The sequence below is a fragment of the Arvicanthis niloticus genome, chromosome 2 (genome assembly GCF_011762505.2).
Source record: "Arvicanthis niloticus isolate mArvNil1 chromosome 2, mArvNil1.pat.X, whole genome shotgun sequence".
Lineage (NCBI taxonomy): Eukaryota > Metazoa > Chordata > Mammalia > Rodentia > Muridae > Arvicanthis > Arvicanthis niloticus.
The window spans coordinates 114259375-114274047 of record NC_047659.1 but is presented as its reverse complement, the minus strand read 5'-3'; positions in this window follow the sequence as shown (position 1 = coordinate 114274047).

Here is a 14673-nt window from a genome sequence, read left to right as displayed (position 1 = left end):
GTAATTCCAACACATAGGAGACTGAGTAGTGATAATTGCACATTTCAGGCTAGCATGAGCTACATGACCTGATTTATTTAATAACACCCTGTCTGAAACAAAAATCCAAACCATCAAAGTTCAGTTTACATTAATATCTCCAAAACTAAATATTAAAGTGCAAACATAAGAAAATATAGACAATATCTATATGAATAAAAGTATAGACCAGATAAAGGAAATTGCATCACTGAAGAATGGAGCGTTATTCTTTGTTCATAGGCAGGAGGGCTCAGGACTGTCCAGCCATCACTTCCTCCCATCTCAATCTACATAAATACATAAAGATAAAACACATATTTATTTATTTATTTATTTTCCCATGAGACTAGGGCAGAGTCACACGGGGAAAGCGGGATTCAAACCCGGAGAGAGCAAAGGGTGCGGGGTCACCCTCTGGAGGCCAGCGCCTAAGCCGCTGCGCCACCACTTGTTCGCTGACACATATTTATTTTAATGAAATAAAAATCTCAGCTAGTCAGTTTTCACATACTGACAAACTTATCCCAAAGTTTATATGCAAAGGCAAAGAACCTTAAAGGGCTGGGGTGACAGCTCAGTGACAGAACACTTGCCACGCATGTGTGAGTCAATAGCTTCCATCCCAGTAGTGTAAGCAAGCAAGCAAACAAAAGAATCTATTCACACTTTTGCACCAAAACAAAAACAAAACAGCAACAACAACAAAAAACATATACACAATGTATGAGAACAAGAAAAATCTTTGATTTGCAATGGGAAAAACTCAGAAAGCAGAGTTTCAAGAGACTGCTAGAGATATGGGGTATATTAGTTATCTCTGACAGGTAGTAAACAGCCCTTCAGAACTTAGACTGTTTAAAGGGGTAGAGTCGATTATTATTTGTCACATTTCCTATGAAAAGGAATTGATACAAGGTACTGTAGTGGTTAGTCTTTGTTTCCCTGTATCTGAGGCTTAGCCAAAAGACTCAATGATGAGGGGCCGGACTCATTAAAAGGCTCGTTCACCAAGAATCTGGTGCAAATGCTGAGGCTGGCTAGAATCCTCTCAGGGCTGACTAGAACGCTCACATATGACCTTTCCATGCATCCTATACTCCCTCACAGCTGGATTCTATGGGCAAACATCCCAAGAGAGAAGAAAGGGCAAAGATGAAGCCTGTGTGCCTTCTGTGATGTACCTTTTACACATCATGGAGTTGCTCTGCCTGTATTCTTTTGGTAATAGCAAGAAGACGTTCTGTCTGACACGTTCATGAGGTGTGAACAGACACCCAACTCAATGGAGGTGTGTCAACATCAGTTTGAAGGACATGTTTGTAAGGTGAGACTTATTAATATACGGACATGCAATTTTGGAACATATAATTTGCAGCAGGAATGAAAAGTGGGACATACTGCATTCATAGTCACACAAGGAAAGAACAGTTGGCAGCTGAGGGTGCCCTACCCTGCATGAAGATCTCTTTTCACAGATTCTGCCCCGTCCTAGAAATGGGAATCTGAACCACAGGGTCTCCACTCAGGGATACTATGCAGAGGTTAGCCTTACTGGAAACAGGGTAATTGAACTGGAGGCAGCCTGCTGCTGAGGGAGATTGCTTGCGTCTTCCTGCCTGACACCAAGGATGTTGACTACCACACGTAAGCCCTTGCAGCATTTGTATTCTCCTGTGTCTGATTAGTGATTAATCTACTCCTGCTTTTCAAACTGCTTTCTAGCTTCAAAACAGTCTTTGACATTGATTGTGTTTGTTGTCACTTCTCTGTGTCCTAAACTGTTTATTGGTTATGTGAACTCCTCTTGAGAGGACCGATAGAGAATGAACATATGTGTTCAATCCACGTGCTCAACTCGGCATTCCTTCAGCCCAGTGAGCTTAGAATCCAAGGTGGGTTAATCCTTTTCTGAATCCTTACAAAATTCCATGGTTTACTTTTGTGGCAAGAAGTGTAAACGACCACCTTGGAGTTTATACACAGATGAAGACTACTTCAAGGCACAGTGAGGGTGACTAGCACCCAAAGCTTTTGTATAGAGGGCAGTGCTTCTCCACCTCCCTAACACATGACACTTTAATAGTTTGTTATGTTGTGCTGATCCACAGTCACAAAATTATTTTCATTTCTACTTCATGGCTGTAATTTTGCTACTGTTATGAATAGCAATGTAAATATCTGTGTTTTCCGATGGTCTTAGGAGACCCTGTGAAGGGGTTGTTCAACCCCCAAAGGAGTCCAGAGCCACTGGTTGAGAAGGGCTCCTCTAGAATAATGCTTTTGATGAGACAGATATGAATCATGGATTATTTTTTCTAGAAACCACACAGGCTCTGTAGAAAAAGGAGAGAAGAAAGAAAAAAAGGAAGAAGACAATAGAAAGAGAAGAGGAAGGAGAAGGAAAGGAAGGAAGATGGGAAGAGAGGCTAGAGGGAGAAAAGGAGGAGGGGCAGGAAAGAGGGAAGCAAGAGAGGAATGAGGGAGAGAGAAAGAAAAAATGAGATTAATTTTCACGTTTTGTTTGATCCAATATATCCAAAATACTCTTTCAACATATAATCACCATAAAAATGTATTCATGTGATATTTTCATGGGGGTTGGGATATTAACTTTTCTAAACGCTGTGTGGTTCACACTCCTAGTACATCTCCCGTTGGACGAGCTGCATTTCAAATGCTCGCTCACCATATGTGCTAGTGGCCACCATACTGGACAGTCAGATCCAGAAAGTAATTAATGTCTTGAAGGAGATGACAGTCGGCTTTCATGAAACAGAATCCATCTTGGGCCTACCCTGGACCAGAGGCCATCATGTAGCATAAAGACCTGGCCATGAAGAGCCTGCTTGTCTATCTGAAAGGGCAGACTACAATCTCAACAGGGTCATGTACACCTTACATCAATGGCTAATCATTTCATTTGTACCGCTGTATCAATAATCTTGTTTTGTGTTTTCTTAACTTTTCGGGCTTTTGACACAGTGTTTCACTATGTATCCCTGGCTGGCCTAGAACTTGCTATGTAGACTAGACTGGCCTCAAAGTTGCAGAGATTTGTCTGCTTCTGCCTCACAAGTGCTTGTAAAGGTGTGTGCCATCATACCAGCCATTTCTTACTTTTAAAATTCCCTGTAATTCCTGTTCCTGATCCTCTGACATCCTGGAGGCCTTGATAACCACAGAGACTGTCCCTCCCAGAGCTAGCCAGTTTCTAAAAACAGAAAAGGAATAGCAAGCCTTTCTTGCACAAACCAATCAATCCGAAGCCCAAACTCTATCTCCTCTGCCTCTGATACCTAGACCACTATTCCCTGCCCTGTTCACCCCAGGAAGCTAGGCAAGATCCCTTATGCCCCAGAACACATTGCAGTTTTCCACACTGGCCAATCTCAAATTCTCAGACTCTGCCTCACTTACTCCATCCCACAGAAACCACAGTAAGACTCATGTTGATATTCAATCCTTTTGTCACCTGACTAGCTCCCTCTACCCCAGCCCTCACTTTCCCATGGGCCCCTGTCTGTGCTGTGACCTGTTTCTAAGCACAATAAACTTCTTCCTTGTCACAATCATTTCTATGTCTCAATATGTCACCTAATTAAAACAAATCCTTGGGATACACTTTAAAACAAACATTCCCCACCTCAAGGTTTCTGAGCACTCAAGGAAAGCCCTTCTCCTATTTGCCCAGTTCTTCCTGATGGTCCTTGAATAGTTTCTACCTTGTTTGTTTGTTTGTTTGGTTGGTTGGTTGGTTGGTTGAGTTCTTTTTTCCTTTTTGTTTTCTTATTTAGTTTTTTTCCTTTAATTTTTTTTTAAGATTTATTTTATAAGCCAGACAGTGGTGGCACACGCCTTTAATCCTAGCACTTGGGAGGCAGAGACAGGCAGATTTCTGAGTTCGAGGCCAGTGTGTTCTACGGAGTGAGTTCCAGGACAGCCAGGGCTATACAGAGAAACGCTGTCTCGAAAAAAAAACAAAACAAAAACAAAAATAAAAGATTTATTTTATGTATATGAGTACATTATAGCTATCTTCAGACACACCAAAATAGGGCATCAGACCACATTACAGATGGTTATGAGCTACCATATAGTTGCTGGGAATTGGACTCAGGACCTATGGAAGAGCACCCAGTTCTTTTAACCACTGAGCCATCTCTTCAGTCCCTTCTTATTTAGTTCTTATTCATAATTATAGATTTAATTCTGCAATTCAGCTAGACTTGGAGGGGAACAAGGAAACGGTAAACCACAGAGGACTCCTGTGAGACCACAAAGCTTATTGGCTACAGACAGTAGATGGGGTGGAGGGTGCTCTCCTGAGCTGCAGGAGTGGTCAGTGGTTGAGATACACACAAGTCAAAGACATTAGCACTGTCCACAGTGAGCACTGTAGACTCTCTGCTGGCTGTGCCATCCCTGGACCTACAGTGTTCCACGGCTTCCACACTGAATGTTCATGCCATTGTGCTCCTTCCCAGCACACACCTGCCGTTTAACCTCTCAGTCTTGGCAGTGAGAGGAAAACTAAAAACCATTTATGTTTGGTCCAGCATTGGTCCACATCCAAGATCCCATGCCCTGTATGCTTCAGGATGGACTTGCTGTCCGTGACAAATGTATGTATGGTCATGTATGTGAAGCCGCCACCCTAGCACATGAGTCCTGGAATAATTCTGTAAAAGCAGCAACCCTTGTACCCAAATTCTTTCTCTCAATGTTCAGAGCAGAAGATCTGTCTGCTGACTTTGGAACTCTTCCTGCAAACTCCTGGAAAGAGATACCACCAAGGGCTTGATAGCCACAGTAAAGTTGAAGAATAGGGAGGGGTTGGCAACGATTGACAGCTATAGCGGACCTTGGCATCTGCTTAGCCTTGTCTTAGTTTCCAATAAATCTTTCCAGAGTTGCTTTTATTATATTTAAGCACATACAAATATTTCCTCCTTCTTTACCAAAAGATGAAAAAAAAAAAGGAAGAGGAAGAGGAAGAAAAGGAAAAAGTAAAAAAAAAAAAAAAAGCATCATAATGTAGCTACTAAATAACTCTTTTTAAAAAATGTATTCATTTTATATGGGCAGACACACCAGAAGAGGGCATCAGATCCCATTACAAATGGTTAGGAGCCACCAGTGGTTGCTGGGAATTGAACTCAAGAGCAATCTGTGCTCTTAACCACTGAGCCATCTCTCCAGCCCTACTGACTAGGTCTTTTTTTTTTTTTTTTTTTTTTTTTTTTTTTTTGGTTTTTTTTCGAGACAGGGTTTCTCTGTGTAGCCCTGGCTGTCCTGGAACTCACTCTGTAGACCAGGCTGGCCTCGAACTCAGAAATCCGCCTGCCTCTGCCTCTCAAGTGCTGGGATTAAAGGCGTGCGCCACCACTGCCCGACCTACTGACTAACTCTTAATTGCCTCTCATCTACTGATATCACTTTTCTCATTGCTATAAAAACTCTCTGACAAAGGAAACTTCAGAATGGATGGGGCTGGAAAGACGGTTCAGAGCTTATGAATACTGGTTACCTCAAGTTCAATTCCCAGCTCCCACATGTGGCTCACAACTGTCAGTAACTCTACTTCCTAGGCCTCTGACTCCCTCTGCTGGCTTCCCCAGACACCAAGCATGCATAGAGTACATATACTCCCATGCAGGCAAAACACTTATACAAAAAAGTCTTTTAAAAAATGGCCCTGTAGACAGGCCTGCAGGCTAATCTCAGTTCCTCAACTGAGACTCTCTCTTCCCATGTATACCTAGGGTTGTGTTGGCAAAAACTAACCAACACAGAAAGGAATGACTTATTTTGGTTCTGTGGGTACCAGGCATGTACATGATGTGCAGACATGCATGCAGGTAAAGCATTCATGTACATGAAATTAAATAAAATAATTTTATAAAGTTGAAAACAGTGATAAGTTTATTTGACTCATGGTTTGAGGACACATAGTTTGAGGGAAGATGTAGCGCCAACAGGAACATGGAGGGCCTGGTCACCTGTGTCATAGGAAGCAGAGAGAGGTGACTGCTGGTGCTGAGCTGGCTCATCTTTTCCTCTGTATTCATTTTCATGGAGTGGTGCTACTCCCATTCAAAGTGGATCTTCCTTTCATGATTAAACTTTTCTGTAAATACCCTCATAGACAAGCCCAGAGGTATGTCTCCTAGGTGACTCTAAATCCAGTCAAGTGAACAATAAAGGTGGATTTTTTTTTTTTTGGTTTTTTGAGACAGGGTTTCTCTGTGTACCCCTGGCTGTCCTGGAACTCACTCTGTAGACAAGGCTGGCCTCAAACTCAGAAATCCGCCTGCCTCTGCCTCCCAAGTGCTGGGATTAAAGGCATGCACCACCACTGCCCAGCTAATTACACTTTTATTTTGGTTGTCCATTCAGAAATTAAAAAAAATTATTTGGCCATGTGTAGTTTATTTTATTGTATTATTATTGTTACTATTATTATTATTAATAGTAGTAAAGACTTATGTATTCATGTATATTAGTGTTTTGTTTGAATTTACATGCCAGAAAAGAACATTGGATCCCATTATACATGTTTATAAGACACCATGTGGTTGCTGGGACTTGAACTCAAAACCTATAGAAGAGCAGCCAGTATTCTTAACTACTAAGCCATCTCTCCAAACTCATATTATTATTTTTATAGTGTCTCATTTGTTGATTTCTCCTTCCAGTTACATCCTGCCTGTATTTTCGTAGGCTGATTCTGCCTATGTTCAAATGTTTCATAGCCTTTGACTTAATATTATGTCTATGAGACTCATCTATGCTAGTTTAGAACTTCTTTCCCTGTTCTGTTTTGTTTTGTTTTGTTTTGTTTTGTTTTTTCGAGACAGGGTTTCTCTGTGTAGCCCTGGCTGTCCTAGAACTCACTCTGTAGACCAGGCTGGCCTTGAACTCAGAAATCCGCCTGCCTCTGCCTCCCAAGTGCTGGGATTAAAGGAGTGCGCTACCACTGCCCGGCTACTTCCCCTGTTCAATAAGGTGTTTCATAGTACAAAGGTACCTGGTTAGAACCAGTTCTCTTGTCGATGGTCATCTAGAAAGCTCTCTGTTTAGATTATTACAAAGAGGCTGCTATGAACATTCTTTTAAGATTTATCTATTTTGATTTTACATGTATCTGTGTTTTGCCTGCATGCATAAGTGTGCCCTGTGTGTGCAGTGTCCAAGAAGGCCAGAAGAGGAAGATGGATCCCCTAAAACTGGAATTACAGATGCTTGTGAGCCAGCGGGAGGGTACCCAGGTCCTCTTCAAGAACAGCAAGTGCTCTTAGCTGCTCAGCCATCTCTCCAGCCCCACTGTAGACACTCTTATTTATATCTGCTAAAAACTTATTATTATTTAGATTTATTTATTTTGTGTCCGTGTCCGTGTCTGTGTCTGGTGTGTGTGTGTGTGTGTGTGTGTGTGTGTGTGTGTGTGGTGTTCCTAAATACATAAATGCAACCTGTTCAATCTGTATAATGTTACTTGAATGCTTGTTTTCAGAGCTGACAATTTGATATTGGATAATCAATTGCTGTGCTCTTCCCTGGGGAAGACTCTCTCTCCCATTTGCATTCCTTAGTTGCTTATAGTTCTTGTTTTCTTCGTTCAGGATCAAGGCCTTGTGATTCCCCTGCTATACACGTTAGCATGTCTGCTAGTGTCATCCTAATTCAACGTCTGTTTAGGCAGTGACATTGGTTAGACTTCATGAGTGTAGCTTCTGACATTCCTAGGAGACTCAGTGTAAAACCCCCGTACCTCTGGCTCTTACAAGCTTTCTGTCCCTTCTTTTGCAATGATCCCTACAGCTTAGGTACAAGGAGTTGTGTTGTAGATACATCAGGTGAGGTTCAACTCCACAACTCTGCATTTTGATTGGTGATGATTTTCTGTAACAGAAGTTTCCTTGATGAGGGGTAAGGACTACACTCACCTGTGGGTATAATGAGAGATGTTTAGAACAAAGTTAGGGATTTGCTAGTTCAGTAAAGTGGGGTTGTAGGTTCTCCTCAAAGGCATCTGTCATGGTTCCAGTATGCTCGGCCCAGGGAGTGGCACTATTTGGAGGTGTGGCCTTGTTGGAGTAGGCCTGTCATTGTGGGTGTGGGCTTAAGGCCCTCAACCTAACTGCCTGGAAGTCAGTCTTCCACTAGCCACCTTCAGATTAAGACGTAGCTCCTCTTGCACCATGCCAGCCTAGATGTTGCCCTGCTCCCCTCTTGATGACTGAACCTCTGAACCTGTAAGCCACCCCAATAAATGTTGTCCTTTATAAGACTTGACTTGATCATGGTATCTGTTCACAGCAGTAAAACCCTAACTAAGACAGAAGTTGGCACCAGAGACTGGGGTATTGCTGTGATAGGCCTGACCATGCTTTTGTTTGGAAGAATGTGGATTTGGAGACTTTGGTTTTGGAAACCAACCGAATGCTTTAAATGGGGCTTAATGGGCTACCCCATTCTTTCCATTAATATGGAAGACTCTGTTACTGAGAGTGCAGCCCAAGAGGGTTCAGTGGCAAAGAATTTCAGTATGTGGCCTAGAGACTGTTTTTGTGGTATTTTAGTGAATAATGTGGCTGCTTTTTGCCCTTGTCTGAAGAGTCTGCCTGAGTCTAAGGTAAAGAGATTTGTATTAATTACATTGACAAAGGAAGTCTCAAAAAAAGCCCAGCAGAGTCTTTGTTGTCTGGTTAAGTCTCATGAAGTGTTTTAAGCAAGCTTAGAAAGGAAAAATATATATGGTTCAAATATTAAAGGGGCTCCAGCAAGTGAAATGGAGCTGAATTCTATGTTCTAGGAAATAAATAACAGATTAAGGGATTTAGGGGCAAGATCCCATCTAGCTAAATTTACATCCAGGTGGTACACATCTTTAATCCCAGAAGACAAAGACAAACAGATCTTTGAGTGCAAGGCCAGCCTGGGACAAAGCAGGTTCTAGGTGAAGAAAAGCTTAAATCCAGGCATGGTGGTACATGCGTTTAATTCCAGCATTACAGAAAATAGCCATGCAGATCTCTGAGTTCAAGGTCAGTTTACAGAGCAAGTTCCAGGAAAGCCAATCTTAGGCAGTGAGGGAGTTGGAAAACAGAAAGCTCATAATAGAAGGGGGGGTGCATGTTCCAGCCCCAACAAGCAATAGAACACGGCAGCTTCAGCCCTGTGGCTCTGGCTTTAGAGTGAAAAATAGAAGGGACTACTGGGACAATTGATGCTGGTTAGCTGCAGCTAAGAAATTAGCAGTGATTAAGAAGAGACCAGCATCACTGAGGTGAAATCTTCGGGGAAGTGTTTTCTGAGAGCGCAAAGAAGCTGTATTCCAGAGACAGCCGAGATTGTATCTTGTGCTGCAACTGTACTTGGTAATGTGTAAGAGTCACCCAGGTGGTACTGGTTTTGAAGGCATGACGGCCTCAGGAAGAACAGCTGAGGCTTGGCACTGTGAGAGGATGAAGGTGCACCCCAGTTGCAGTTGATGGCCCAGGACTGAAGGGATTATGCAAAGGAGTTGAGGCTTGGCACCATGAAGAGAGCCTATGAGAGGCTATTAGTGAAGCCTGGTTGCAGCGGGAGACCCCAGCTTATTGGAAATGCCAGTACCAGTGGCTGAACAGCAAAGGCAGTGAAGTGGATCAGCCTGCACTTAGAGTGCTACAGAGGGCAGAACTCTCCAGCCCTCAGTGACTGCAGCCCTTTGGAAGAGCCCAGAAGGTCAACTGTGGATCCCAGACACTGACAGAAGAAACTGTAACATTGAAGCTACTTTGGAGATGAGAAGTTGTTTGAGATGCCAGAGGCATAGGATGTTGCGGCCCTTTCCATTCCACGCTTGGCGGCCACTGTTTCCCAGCCCAAGCTGCCGCTCCGGTCTGCGGGTCAGGGTCGAGAGAGAGAGAGAGAGAGAGAGAGAGAATAAAGGGGAAGAGACTCGAAGAATGGAGACAAGACAGAGGTTCTGATCAAGTCTCAAGTCTCGTTTATTGAAGGGAAATCTGGGGTATTTATACGCTTTTGCCACGTGCCTTGTAGGCGCATGGATACCACGTGCCTTGCAGGTGTTGATATGACATAAACCTTACAGGCGTGGATACCACGTGCACCTTATAGGCATGTATGGCATGGATAGCACGTGGACAGCACGTGGACAGCACGTGAACTGCATGCCTTGCAGGCGTGGCTACCACGTGCACTTTACTGGCATGTATGGCGTGGATAGCACGTGGATAGCACGTGAACCACATGCCTTGCAGCTGGGGGCAGTAAACAGCAAAACAAAATATGTGGGATATCAGAGTGTGCTTCAGCTGTTGTAGGCTGTTGAAAAACAAGTCTCACGTCAGGATATATGGCTTGAGATGGCTGCAAAGCTGATAGCCGCTTTCTGCTAAAAGTCAGCTCCCAACAATAGGATATCTCCTGAGAAATGCTGCTAACGGAGAGTGGAAGTAGCTCAGGAAAAGAAGTTTGTTGCATTCAACAAAGATGAAAAAGGAGTTGGAGATCTGAAAACTGCTTTGACATCAGACGTGGAAATGCAGAGTTTGGAATTTGCCTAGCTGGTTTCCTGTCTTGCTTTGGAAGATTACAATTAAGTGATTGGATGGATCTCAGAAGAGACTTTGAACTTTGGACTTATAACATTGTTGATATTGCTATAGACTATGGGGAAACTAAATGTACCTTTTTATTATGCTATGGCTAGATATGGCCCCCATAGACTCATGTGTTTGAACAAGCCTATGGGGGCTGGGGAGTGGAATGTCATGGTTTGAATATGCTTGGCCCAGGGAGTGGCACTATTTGGAGGTGTGTCCTTGTTGGAGTGGGTGTGTCACTGTGGGTGTAGGCTTAAGGCCCTCATCCTAGCTGCCTGGACGTCAGTCTTCCATTAGCAGCCTTCAGATGAAGATGTAGAACTCTCAGCTCCTCCTGCATCATGCCTGCCTAGATGCTGCCCTGCTCTCCCCTTGATGATAATGGACTGAACCTGTAAGCCACCCCAATTAAATGTTGTCCTTTATAAGACTTGCCTTGGCATCTGTTCACAGCAGTAAAACCCTAAGACAGCATCTGAAGCTAGAATCACCTGGTGATGGCAAACTTGTCTTATTTCCCCTTATTGAAGGGGAAATTTTCAGTGTCCCAGACAGATAACTACAGGCCATTAGGGAGGGATTAAGATGGGATGGAGGGGAGAGACATGGGAGAGGTGGGAGGGAGAAAAGGGAAAAGTGGAAATTATGTAATTACATTTTAATTAGAACTAAATAAATTAATTAAAATATTAAAAATTTCATAGTTGTATAATCATGTAATTATCTCATGTAACCAGTCGATAGTGGCTTCTCTCTATTTGGTGAACAATGGGTGCTCCAGTGCTAAGGATCAAATCTAGGTCCTTGAGCATACTAGCCAAGCACTCTACCATAGAGATATATGGCCATCCCTTTAAAATATACTTGGAGGGGGCTGGAGAAATGGCTCAGAGGTTCTTTTCCAGCTATCCCGAGTTCAGTTTCCAGCAATCACTTGATGGTTCATAACCATCTATAATGAGATCTGGTGCCCTCTTCTGGCCTGTAGGGATACATGCAGGCACAACACTATAACATAGTAAATAAATACATTTTAAAATATGCTTTGAATTTTGAGTCTGACCAATTTGCCCAGGTTCCCATTGAGCTCATGATCCCCAACTTGTGGGATCCTATATCCCACATGCTGGGATTCTAGGCTTACAGAACCAGGCCCCGTTATGGTGTGTCTTTTGAAGACATGAACAGTCATTTTTTACTGGGCAAATTCACAGGGTACACTTGCTTTATAGTGGGTCTCCGTGTATTTAACTTTAGCAAGTCCAGTCAAATAGTTTTCCAAAGTGTATGAGCTAGAAACCTGATCATTCCAGTAGCTGTCCCCACCCACCCACATGTAGGAAGTTTTCTGACCCACGTGCATGTGTAACACTTGAGCTGTTCTTGTAGGTGCATATGCAAATTAGATTTTATCATTGTCATAAATCATGGAAAGAATTAGTCATATTCTGTAGCACATGCTGCCACTGCCCTGCCCACGTTCCCTGAGATCCCTTTTACAGTCTCCGATATTACAGGTGAGGCTGCTGAGGGCTCACATTTACACGGAACTAAAATCCTGGTTCTCAACCTATGGGTCTCGACCCCTCTATAATTCATAATAGCACAGTTACAGTTATGAAGTAGCAACTAAATTTTATGGTTGGAGGTCACCACAACATGAGGAAATACATTAAGCGGTCACAGCATTAAAAGGTTGAGAACCACTGCCACAGAGATTGCCTCTGGGTAAGAAAACATGGTTTTGACACTGGCCCTAGGAAATGCACATGAGTGCACACACACACACACACACACACACACACACACACACACAGATGATCAAGAGAAAGGCAGATACTGGATAGAGTTCTCCAGGCTGAATCTGGACTTCCCGCACGCATTCCGGAAGGCCTTTCTGCCTCTTACCCTCATTTCCTGGCTTTCCTGTAAGCATTCCCCAACAAGGTACTTTCTGCTTCATCACTGAGAACCTGACCAAGATGCCTCTGTAACATCCCACTTCTCCACTCTTCTTTCTCAAGCTCCTACTCCCTAAATATGGTCTAGTTAATTGATAGCAACTACTATAAATCTACTAGTTTTCTACTTTTGAGTAGCAGCTGAAACAGTCATGGAAAATGAGTGTGAAAAGACAAAAGTCAGGGGCGGAGAGATGGCTCAGCGGTTAAGAGCACTGATTGCTCTTCCAGAGGTTCTGAGTTCAATTCCCAACAACCACATGGTGGCTTGCAAACATCTGTAATGGGATCCGATGCCCTCTTCTGGTGTGTCTGAAGACAGCTACAGTGTACTCATATACACTGAATAATAAATTCTCAAATATAAACTTGAATATAAACGTGTTTGCCTTTAAGTGAATTACAAGCGTAAAAATGACCTACAGACCATGCCAGAAGAATGAGGCCATGTGCTTAGTGGCCTGTAGTTCGTGGCTGACTCCAGTTCCTCCGCTCTGACTTAGCTGGCTCTCTTAGTAGGTTCTCACAGAGCCCACTCTCATAGAATTTAGGCAAGTGTGTGTAAAATAGAAAGGGGATCCTGATGAACCCTTGAAGTGGAAGAAGAGGCAGAAGGAGAGGGCAAAGTGGTAAGTATGAGAAACATAGAACCGACTACAGCAGCTTTGAAGAGGAGCTAGCCAAAGCTGAAGATTCTAAACAGGAAAGGGTATCAGATTCTGTCTTAGCGCAGCCACGTAAAAACCGCCGCTTCGCCAACACCGCAGTGAGAACTGCTAGGCTTCTGACCTCCAGAGCTGTTAGATAGTCAGCCAGAGTTGCATAAAACCACCTTGCCTCCTGCCATAGTGGCTCACACTTGTGATCCCAGCAATTGGGGTAGGAGGATTGCCACAAGTCTGAGGCTAGCCTCAAGGGAGACCTCTACATAGATAAGACCCAATCTTAAAAGGAAAACAAACAAACAAACAAAACCCCAGAATACCAACATAAAAAAGAGATGGAAAGACCTGCCAGAGAGCAGGGCTTGAAGAACATGCAGTGCTTACAGTTGAAAGTATGGAGTAAGGCTGGAAGGATGGTTTAAGGACACTCCTTTGCTCCAGCAAAGGATTCAGGATCAGCCTCCAGCACTCACTTTGAGCAGCCCACAACTACCTGTAACTCCAGCTCCCTCTTCTGGCCTACACCCACTGACATTTACACACACAAAATATATTTTTAAATCTTTTAAAAAGCACTGGAGGGCCATGCCTTTGAAACGGGTCGCTAGAGAGACACTGGAGAAATACACCTATTGCCTCAATCCTTCATACACAATGTTTGTCATTCTGTTAGAACGAGAGGCAGGAGACGTCGCTCAGTTGACAGAGGGTTTGACTAAGCATCCCGGAAGCCCTGAGTTCAGTCCTCAGTACTGAGTAAAACTGGGTGTGATGTCGCATACCTATAATTACAATACTGGGAAGATGGAGGAAGGAGAATTATCAGAAGTTCCAGGTCTGCTGGGCGTGATGAAGCACACCTTTAATCCCAGCACTTGGAGACAGTGTACCAATGGGGGTGGGCTTTGAGATTTCAGTAGCACATGTCAAACCCAGAGTCTTTCTCATTGAAGGGACCCGTGTCCTGTGGGTGCTCTCCTCTGGACCCCAGATTAGGCACAAGCCACACCCAAACACCAATTTCCAAACACAAAAGGGTCCTTTATTAAGTAAGGTAAAGAGACAGAGTAGCTGACTTTAACTTAGGCAGAAAAGGTAGCCAATAGCTTTACAGCTGTTGATTTTAAGAGGGAAAAGAAGGAGGTCTGCTTAGAATGAGCTAGGATGGGTTGGTGGGTTCTGATTGGCTATTTTAATTAGGGTAGTCAAAATTGTGAAATTTGATTGCTGCACTTTGGTGATCAGTCTCAGGAATGCATGAGGCCTAACAAAGTAGCTAAATAAGGGACTAGACCTTGGTGGCTAGTTTAGGTATGTAATCTATTTATTTAATAAGGGAAAGGGTAGGCGGGGAAAGGGAAAACCTGATAGTGTCAAGTTTGCCTCTATTAGAGAGGCTTTCAATCTGGGTAC